At 40.7% G+C, this 11,270-nt stretch overlaps 1 long non-coding RNA gene across 1 annotated transcript in view; it reads left to right on the forward strand.

Annotated features, from left to right (window-relative positions):
- LOC124721862 overlaps positions 1 to 6,853 on the forward strand; it is a 33,730-nt gene extending 26,877 nt beyond the window's left edge. Inside the window, exon 4 of the long non-coding RNA XR_007006400.1 lies at positions 5,971 to 6,853. This is a non-coding gene — a long non-coding RNA (uncharacterized LOC124721862). The remainder of the gene's footprint in view (positions 1 to 5,970) is intronic.
- Positions 6,854 to 11,270: the final 4,417 nt, after the last annotated feature.

The raw sequence follows: 11,270 nt of genomic DNA on the forward strand, positions 1-11,270 counted from the left end.
TACTTGCATTTTTTATGCACTTTATACTGATTAATTGTTGTAACTAAATGCAGTGGAATGTATTAATACAGGAATACTTTTCTGTTCTTGATGAACCCTCACTGGGATAATATCCTATACTAGGGATAGAATTCAGTTACTAACTACAAATGTTGTATACCATTCTGATGTAAAAGACTAAGAGAGCTTAAGGTATGTAGGTTTATAAACATCTGTCACTGATTCCATAACTTCTCATGTGGATACTGTTAGTACAAACGCTCTTTGCCACAATTATCTATAGCCCCCTTCCCCCATACTGATACCTCCTCTTGAGGCCCCACTGATTTGCCACATTATTGAGTGTTGCAGTCCCCTGCCACCTGCAAAGCCACATCGCCATGCCTGACGGCTTTACTATAGCAGCATCAGTGCTGTTGGTTACCGCCACAGCCCCATCGTCCCACTCGGGCATTGCCAGTGCGACAGTAAGCCATTGCCCGTCTGCTGTCTCAGTGCTGCCTCATCCACCTTCACCACTTTAGCACTATCTCCTCTTTAATGATGTCTCAGCAGCACAACACAAAGAGCCACCTTGTTCTCTGTTGTACAAAACACATGTAAGGTATAACTATATACACATGGCTCATTTCACAACATAATTTGTGTACACCAATCTCGAACGATAAATCAGCATTACCCTACCCCTTTAGTCATGTAAAAAGAATTTTGTTTGAGCATTCTCTAGTAGAGTAAGTCTTCTAGGAAATGTCGGCAACCTGTACAAAGGAGCCCATAACCTTTTGCTACTAACTAACGTTAGTACATTCATTTTGACCCCTAAAACAGCTATTGCGGTAAGGTCAGTGGTGTGTTTGGTGAGCAGTCAGACTGAGCAGAATATGTAAAGGATTGAGGAAATTTTTTCAAAATTTTTATTCCATTCTGTTTTACAATGCTGGTATAATGGCCCATGATGAAACAGTGGCTGGAGCTAGGTTGGTGCATACAGAGTGTTACTCGATGTGCCCCTGCTCGTGCTATGTTCATGTGGGTAGCATTTCCACGGTGGGCACTGCTGGTGTGGGACACTATCCCAGAGGCATTGCTGACCTAAAGGTGCCCTCTACCAGCCAGTAGGAAAGCTGGAAATCATTACAAGGGGTGTTGTGGAGCAGGCCGGTGAGAGTTCTCCAAAGACATCGTTGCTCTCTCGCCTACGTGCTCTCCTCCCAGCTGTATGTGTTTCTTAGCTCCTCTCCTAGGGCAGCATGCCCTCCGTCTGGCTGCGGCAGCCTCCCGACACGTCACTTGTATCCTGTAACATTGGACTTGGAGACAATAAACTCCAGATGTGGCAGTTATATTTTCTAGGTATGACTTTCATCTCAAGAAATTTAACACACTAGGGTGCACATATCCTGCCTTCATCCTAACTCTGCCATCACTCTACAGAAGTTGTCCAGAAGAAGCAGTTTCAATTCAGATTTAAAATTTGTGGTGTTACCAGTCAGATACTTGGTTAGTTGGCAAATAATAGAAAATTTTGATGACTATTAAACACTTTCCTCACTTTCACTGGGGACTGAGGAACAGATATGATGGGGAGAGAGTTGTTGATCGTATGCAACATTCCACATACTTCAGCAAGCAGTGCAACACACACACACACACACACACACACACACACACACACACACAGTGCAGATGGGTCACCACATACGAGGTGCATTAAAGTTCTAAGGCCTCCGATTTTTTTTCTAATTAACTACTCACCTGAAATCGATGAAACTGGCGTTACTTCTCGACGTAATCGCCCTGCAGACGCACACATTTTTCACAACGCTGATGCCGTGATTCCATGGCAGCGGCAAAGGCTTCGTTAGGAGCCTGTTTTGACCACTGGAAAATCACTGAGGCAATAGCAGCACGGCTGGTGAATGTGCGGCCACGGAGAGTGTCTTTCATTGTTGGAAAAAGCCAAAAGTCACTAGGAGCCAGGTCAGGCGAGTAGGGAGCATGAGGAATCACTTAAAAGTTATCACGAAGAAACTGTTGCGTAACGTTAACTCGATGTGCGGGTGCGTTGTCTTGGTGAAACAGCACACGCGCAGCCCTTCCCGGACATTTTTGTTGCAGTGCAGGAAGGAATTTGTTCTTCAAAACATTTTCGTAGGATGCACCTGTTACCGTAGTGCCCTTTGGAAAGCAATGGGTAAGGATTACGCCCTCGCTGCTCCAGAACATGGACACCATCATTTTTTCAGCACCGGCGGTTACCCGAAATTTTTTTGGTGGCGGTGAATCTGTGTGCATCCATTGAGCTGATTGGCGCTTTGTTTCTGGATTGAAAAATGGCATCCACGTCTCATCCATTGTTACAACCGATGAAAAGAAAGTCCCAGTCATGCTGTCGTTGCGCGTCAACATTGCTTGGCAACATGCCCCGCGGGCAGCCATGTGGTCGTCCGTCAGCATTCGTGGCACCCACCTGGATGACACTTTTCGCATTTTCAGGTCGTCGTGCAGGATTGTGTGCACAGAACCCACAGAAATGCCAACTCTGGAGGCGATCTGTTCAACAGTCATTTGGCGATCCCCCAAAACAATTCTCTCCACTTTCTCGATCATGTCGTCAGACCGGCTCGTGCGAGCCTAGGTTGTTTCGATTTGTTGTCACACGATGTTCTGCCTTCATTAAATTGTCACACCCACGAACGCACTTTCAACACATCCATAACTCCATCACCACGTCTCCTTCAACTGTCGATGAATTTCAATTGGTTTCACACTACGCAAATTCAGAAAACGAATGATTGCACGCTGTTCAAGTAAGGAAAACGTCGCCATTTTAAGTATTTAAAACGGTTCTCATTCTCGTCGCTGGCGGTAAAATTCCATCTGCCGTACGGTGCTGCCATCTCTGGGACGTATTGACAATGAACGCGGCCTCATTTTAAAACAATGCGCATGTTTCTATCTCTTTCCAGTCCGGAGAAAAAAAATCGGAGGCCTTAGAACTTGAATGCACCTCATACTTCCAGGTTGTTGTTGTTGTTGTTGTTGTTTTGTTGTTGTCATTAGTGGCAGTGGGAAGGATGTTAGTAAGGGTGGCCACTAAGGTAACAGTTGGCTCTCCCGTACTCATGCATCCTTTTGTGCCTGGGAAAGCTGTGTGGTGCCTAAAAATCAGTGAGCATTTTGAGCACATTGGTGCCAAGAAACAATTGCATTTGCCTGACTCCTAGCCCCTGCCACTTGACACACCAAAACATCAATTGTAATGTCATTTTAGTTAAAGTATTATGTGGTTGTGAAAAATTGGTTTAAGCTGAACAATGGTTTGCACTGTCGCAATACAAGACACAAATTTTTTTTGTAAACTTTGCATTCTTGTCTAGGGTTTACAGCAGAGCAGTATGTATGTAAGATATGTTATATTGTCTTATTTTACATAAGTCTGTTGTCCACAATACCCACTACTCATCCTGACCCAAAGAAAGTAATTACAGAAAGATTTAATAATATTACACTGTGTGTGTGTGTGTGTGTGTGTGTGTGTGTGTGTGTGTGTGTGTGTGTGTGTGTTGGCTCGTTTTTGTTTTTAATTTCTCTTTATGTGGAAACACTGCAACAGTTTTGAGAAAAGTTTGATGGCCCACTGACGATTATAGGTCCAAGGCTAACATTTTTTGACTGAGTTGCTTACATTTATTCAAAGATGAAGATATGCAAAGTTTGAAACTAAAATATTTTGTGATTGAATCGGCATGGAATGTTGATCTGTTGTATGTAATGTTGATCTATTGTAATATCGTGGGTTATACTGGTGCATCATCCCAAAAAGAATAAATTACGTGAAAGCTGCATGTATATCCTAGTCATTTAGTTGAAATTTGTGTACCTTGTATACCACCTCCAACCCCTCCCCCTTTAAAAACTTACAGCTATAAGCTGGGTTAATGATCTCCCTAAATTTTATAGGTTTGTGAAATCAAACTAGCTGATCTGCAGTGCAAAAGTGATAAACAGTTACTTCATAACACTCATTTACAGGTGCCATTTTAGATTTGGTAGAAGAAGACTTACACTTGTACTGATGTAGTGTATTTAACTTTTCATAGGACAGGCAGCTGTGGGTGTCCATAATAATGGAGGAAAGCTTCCTAACAGAGCACTAAACAGAAAATGTGGTTACCCATTCAACAGTGTATATGAGGAGTGCACATAAAAAATCATGTTCAGTGCCGCATGAATCATTTTTATTTCATGGAGTTAACAAATCATGGGAGGATTCAGTCTGTTTTAAAAAGATTTCTCTGTCATATAGAAGATATGCATTTGGGGGTAACTGTCAGTACAAAAGTTATTTGTCAGGCAAAGTCAACTTATTAAAACATGAGATAAAATCTACCTCAGGGTTAGTGGCGAACTTGCGTATTTCATGCAGCAGTGTTCCCAGTCCTCACTGTGAGGTTTGATGGGAAGCAGGGCTGCCACAGGTGACTTACATGCTACTTTTTGTGACTATTTTTTTTATCGAAAGTGACTATTGCAACTATTTTTAATAGAAAGTGCCAAAAGTACAACTATTTTGGAGAACCAAGTGACTAATTATTATCTTTATTCAGGGATAATATTGGCGTATAGTTAGTTTCTCCTTAGATATAATTTCTCAGAGGTTCAAACTACTTAGTGGTATGGCACCACCTTGTAATATCTTTGGCTGTAATAACTTATATACTGTCATATCTGGTATCAGAGATCACTGTTAGTACGCCACACTTCGTGTTTTACATGAAGTGGCTGCACGGCCAGTATGTTTACCAAGTACCAATCACTGCAAGTAAGGTGCCCCTCTTCCTACCATATTTTGCAAGTGCTGAGGTTAGGTGGGAAGTAGTATAACAGAAATTTTCTTATGTGGTTGGATGTATGATATTGTAATCAAATAAAGGTTGGCCTTCATTAAAGATGTAAAAGTGGAAATACCTAATTCATATGTTGACGTAATGCATTTAGGCATCCACTGTCACAGTTTTTTTTTCTTTTAGAGGCAGAAAAAAGGGGGGAGGAATTTATAATATCCTCCTTGAGTTGGTTAGGACAGCAGCTGGCCTTGAGCATCTATTTTCTTCATGGTGCAAAGAGATTGATGAAAGAGACATGTTTTTTGTTATTTGTAACAAAAAAATTAATTGTGAAACAAACACTTTCCCAGCTTTCACACAGCATGTTCCTACAAATGCGCACAAGGAAAACACAAAAGTCAAGTTAACAGCAAACAGTGTGTGTAAAATACAGCTCAGAAAATTACAGCCACTAGAGAAAATTTAAACACCAATATTGGGAAAGCAAACACTCCTGTAACATCATTAGAGCTGTTTAATTTAAAAGAGGAAATCACAAAAGCAGAACTCACTTTGCACAATGATACTAATTCCGCATAACGCGGCTGCCACTGTCAATGACTACTTAAAAATTGTTTTTACTGCAGTGTCCCTTGACACCATTTCACAGGATTTTCAGTCACATCAAACAAAGCTGACATACATCATAACAGAGGTACTGACACCATATTTTCATGAGAAATATTTAGATGACAGAAAATCTTATTTTTCAATATTACACTGGTGTCCAAAATTAAAGCAACAAACTGCTATTTCCCCATCCTGTCTCTAATTCACGATACAATAATACAAACTGTCAACCAGATGTCCATACAATTGTGTTCTAGGTGGAAGATGGCATTCCGGTCAGTAGACAACCATGCCAATGGTGACGTCAGGGCACCTATGAAATGAGGTAGTGTTTACCGGGTAGCCCCATATCCACAATCTCTTTGTATACAAGTCACAGACAGTGCAGTATGGCTCAGAGAAGATGCCTAAAATACTCACTGAGGTGAGGGCTATAGAAGGAAAGGAAGTAGGACAGTAACAAAATGGTGTGGCCTGATGGCTTAATGTGAATTGTTCTGTTGTTTTTCAGGTGTTTCCTGAAGATGTATCCTGATGACCAGGGCAGGGCCGACCACGTGTGACGTCAGAAGAGCGGACTGTTATTTGGCTTTAAGGGCACAACAGTATCATCTTAGTACTGCACAGTGACTGGCATGTGAGCTCGCACCATCCACTGGACGTGTTGTAGCAAGGAAAACATTGTGCGGAAGGCTTCGGCAGAGTAGCCTTTGTCAGAGACCTACTGTATGTCTGCCTCTTATGCGTCTTCACAGAAGGGAACGTCTAGAGTGGCATCACCAACATGCCATGTGGACGGTAGAACAAGGGACCAATGTTGTTTACACAGATAAGTCCCACTTTAGTCTGGTGAGTGATTCACAATGAAGTCACATCTGAAGGGAACATGGAACACTATTTCGAGACCCAAACATTGGGGAAAGAGACCGATATCGAGGATCCATAATGGTGTGGGCAGGGATTGTTGACCACTCGAACACCTCTTCATGAAACTGTGCAGGGGAATCTGAAAGGTTTAACTTGACTCCTGTCAGGTATCATGATGAGATCTTGGGACCTTACCTGTGGTGGTTGTGAGGTGCTGTGGGCCTAGACTTTGTATTGTTGGGCAGTAATGCTTGACCTCATAGAGCACAGGTGGTTGATGATATTTTCTTGTGAATGAAAGGTATTGCACACATGGTGTGGCCTGCTTGCTCTCCCAATTTGAATTCCATAGAACATGTCTGGGATACACTAAGGAGACTGCGTCTGCTGATACCTTGCCTTAATAAACAAATCGAAGAGTGGTAGATGCAATTATGAAGAAAGACTTGGGATTTTATGTCTAATAAATATTAATTGTATGTGTGTAAATTGGTTGTAATGGTACACAATAAATTTTTAACTACTAATTTTGTTACTATTTTTGCAACTATTTTTATGCTACTAGAACTACTTTTTTTACTGGAATCAGTCTGTGGCAGCCCTGGGAAGTACAGAGGATGTCACCTGCTGGTTTTACACAGATAATGAGAGAGCAGCATACAAGTGATATGTTTCAAAGCAATATTGTCACAGTCTCACTTCAGTATATCACCTACAAAATCGTAACACATTCAGACAAAAGCCATGCTATCAGGTTACAATGTAATCACAACATTGTAACGTGTGAAATATGGGGAAGTAACAAATATGTGACAAAGATTATTAATATACTTTTTGTGAGTAAAGTTGTCATATTCCAACCAAATCTAGGGGTTGGGCTACGCTACAGATCAGTCTGTCACCACTCACAGCCAAACTCACATTTCAACTTAATGACTACCTTATTATTCATATCATACTATAGGGAAAAAAATCAAATATTTGACAGCAACAAAGGCAAAAATGATTTGTGTTCCGATGCTAGACATTAATTTTCTCTCCTCTCATTGATTACGTGGAAGTATCATCCCATTGCTATGTGAAGCTGACACATCGCCACACACTTGAGTAGTAGAGAAGCTGGGACTGTTGTTGACCCTGTTCCAGACTTCAGCCAAATTATGAATGGGGGTTACATACCCACACACAATACTGATATGCAAATTGTACTATGAAATTTTGAAGTATACTACCTAGTAATGGTGAGAGTTCGTTGAGGTAAAGACAGTAAGTGAATTTACCCAGTTCCAAGTACACGGAACCACTCACTACATTTAAGTAACTCCACGGTTCAAAATTATCTTCGGGAGAGAAACAGTTTCATTTACCAATGTGTACATGTGCGTGTGGGTGGGAGTGCGTGCGCTGTTGAAGTTGCGTGTAGAATTTTAGAACATGTTTTTTGCTCGAGTATCATGTCGTTTTTGGAAACCCAGAATCTACTATGTAGGAATCAACATGGATTCCGGAAACAGCAATCGTGTGAGACCCAACTCGCTTTATTTGTTCATGAGACCCAGAAAATATTAGATACAGGCTCCCAGGTGGATGCTATTTTTCTTGACTTCCGGAAGGCGTTCGATACAGTTCCGCACTGTCGCCTGATAAACAAAGTAAGAGCCTACGGAATATCAGACCAGCTGTGTGGCTGGATTGAAGAGTTTTTAGCAAACAGAACACAGCATGTTGTTATCAATGGAGAGACGTCTACAGACGTTAAAGTAACCTCTGGCGTGCCACAGGGGAGTGTTATGGGACCATTGCTTTTCACAATATATATAAATGACCTAGTAGATAGTGTCGGAAGTTCCATGCGGCTTTTCGCGGATGATGCTGTAGTATACAGAGAAGTTGCAGCATTAGAAAATTGTAGCGAAATGCAGGAAGATCTGCAGCGGATAGGCACTTGGTGCAGGGAGTGGCAACTGACCCTTAACATAGACAAATGTAATGTATTGCGAATACATAGAAAGAAGGATCCTTTATTGTATGATTATATGATAGCGGAACAAACACTGGTAGCAGTTACTTCTGTAAAATATCTGGGAGTATGCGTGCGGAACGATTTGAAGTGGAATGATCATATAAAATTAATTTTTGGTAAGGCGGGTACCAGGTTGAGATTCATTGGGAGAGTGCTTAGAAAATGTAGTCCATCAACAAAGGAGGTGGCTTACAAAACACTCGTTCGACCCATACTTGTGTATTGCTCATCAGTGTGGGATCCGTACCAGATCGGTCTGACGGAGGAGATAGAGAAGATCCAAAGAAGAGCGGCGCGTTTCGTCACAGGGTTATTTGGTAACCGTGATAGTGTTACGGAGATGTTTAATAAACTCGAGTGGCAGACTCTGCAAGAGAGGCGCTCTGCATCGCGGTGTAGCTTGCTGTCCAGGTTTCGAGAGGGTGCGTTTCTGGATGAGGTATCGAATATATTGCTTCCCCCTACTTATACCTCCCGAGGAGATCACGAATGTAAAATTAGAGAGATTAGAGCGCGCACGGAGGCTTTCAGACAGTCGTTCTTCCCGCGAACCATACGCGACTGGAACAGGAAAGGGAGGTAATGACAGTGGCACGTAAAGTGCCCTCCGCCACACACCGTTGGGTGGCTTGCGGAGTATAAATGTAGATGTAGATGAAAGCTAGGTTTCCACATGTAACAGAAGTGATGCCACTCCAGTGGTGTCACAGAAGTTGCATGTGAAAACACCAAAAGTATTCTGGTGACACTAAAATGATGCCACTTTCAGCCGTGCCACAAAATTTAAAGTTGCTATTACTTTTTGACAGCACTTTACTTCCCCCACTATTGATTACCATCATTCGACTGCCATCTTGTGGCTTCATTTCAAAGCACTATCATGTTTTGAATTTCTTCTTAGTAATTTTGTTGTGGGTGTTTTTCACAGTACCAAAAAATTGTCTGCTATGTTGTTATTAGCAACAGTTATACAGTTTAATGAACTTTCCAAGGAATGATCTTGCTTGTGTAAACACAAAAACAAAGGCATTACTTGAAATTGTTGATCGCAAATGTCAAATGTCTCTAGCTGTGATTTATGTATCGCAGAGCTAAAACAAGAATCATTCACAATGCATACATCAATGAACACAAGAAAGAATTAAAATCTTATTAAGATGGTGTGTATGCAGGTCTGTTGGGCATCCAGAGAGATAGATTTCTGGAAATTATTCCTTGTGGGTGTATTGAGAAAATAAATTCCTGTATATTCTTTCAAACACACATGCGGTAATGACATAATAAAAGTTGTAACATCATAACTAATAACAACTTTGCTTTACAATGTGCTAGTACTTACTTCCATATTGCATTGTGGCATTGTCACAGTCTTGTTTTATTTCTGCATAGGGCTGCTTCCAACTGCAGCCAACTTTCTAAATATTTCATGTAATACAAATATATACACTCTACAAACACATAACAAAGATTATAATACCAAGCCATAGATAATTGCGATATGTAGACAAATGAATAAACAAATTGTAACCATACAGTGTCACTGGACTAGCTGTTAATTGTATGATTGTGTGGGATTGTTGGCTGGGAGGCCCCGTGCGGGGAAGTTCGGCAGCCGGGTGCAAGTCTTTATTCAGGCGACATCACATTGGTGGTGGTGGTGGTGGTGGTGGTGGTGGTGGTGGTGGTAACACAACACCCAGTCCACGGGTGGAGAAAATCTTCAACCCGGCCAGGGATCGAACCCAGGCCCACTGCATGGTAGGCAAACCCATTACCACTCAGCTAAGCAGGTGGACTGGGCTAGCTGTGAATAATAGCTGTCAAAACCACAATAATATAAACAAGTGATAAGATTTAGCTTACATTTGCAAACAGCAGCAATTAATAGAGATAATTAAGTTAAATATTTAAAAATTTGGCAGCAGTTGGAAAAGCCCTGTGTAGAAATAATATTACAAGACTGACTAGCACTTAGTAAAACAATTGTTATTAGTTATATACTTTTAACAAAGCATATTTGGCTGCAGATAGCCTGAAGATGGCGATAATGCCGAAATAGGCCTATTGTTAATGTAAAACATCTAGCAATTAACAATTATAGCAGCTGGTAAATTTCCATTTTTTATTATGTCATTGCAAGACATCTGCCATGCTGCGGAGTCAAGAGAAAATAAACAAGTGAGGTAGTTGTCAATGTTCAATAAAAATAATGCTATTACTGTGTTTAAGCCAATACAAAAAAAGACACTAAAATTATGAGAATTATGATTTAATTATGTATCGTGAGTACCTAGAAACTATGACAGTGTTTGTTTTTATTCAAAGTGGTATGTGTCCTGAACCATGACAACGAAGTGTGTATTAGAACAGGAACATTAATATTAAACTTTCTACTTTTAAGGTTGCCGATAGTTATTGGTTTTTCCATTGGAGTTATGAGTACATAATGGTTAATTTATGTGGCGGAACTACAGAATGGTTCCATTATATGATGCATGGATAAGATTTGTGTGAGAGTAAGCCAAGTGTTATTGAGTAATTGATGAAATGTGATTTGTAGTTTTACAGCAGCTCAGTTCATTTTAAAAGTGGTGAAAATTAATGCAAAACTGGCAGTATATCCAGATTCTAGCACTGACAACTTTGATGTTCTTAAATTATTGCCTAGAGGATTTGATAAAGGAAGTAACAAGGTTTCTGGTGGCAGTAGAATTTCAGCTTGAGTGTAGCTTTTAATAAAGGAAATCAACTATGTTGCAGTGTCTGTTAATGCACTTGCACAAAGCATAACTCCAAAATTCTGTATAGAATAATTAATATTTCATCTTATTTAACAGTTGTGCTGTGCAATAGTGAAAACACTTTTCAGTGAATCTTTATGGCATCATAAATAGCATAAAGCACGTCACAGGAAAATTTTG

This window comes from Schistocerca piceifrons, chromosome X (genome assembly GCF_021461385.2).
Source record: "Schistocerca piceifrons isolate TAMUIC-IGC-003096 chromosome X, iqSchPice1.1, whole genome shotgun sequence".
Taxonomy (NCBI): Eukaryota; Metazoa; Arthropoda; class Insecta; order Orthoptera; family Acrididae; genus Schistocerca; species Schistocerca piceifrons.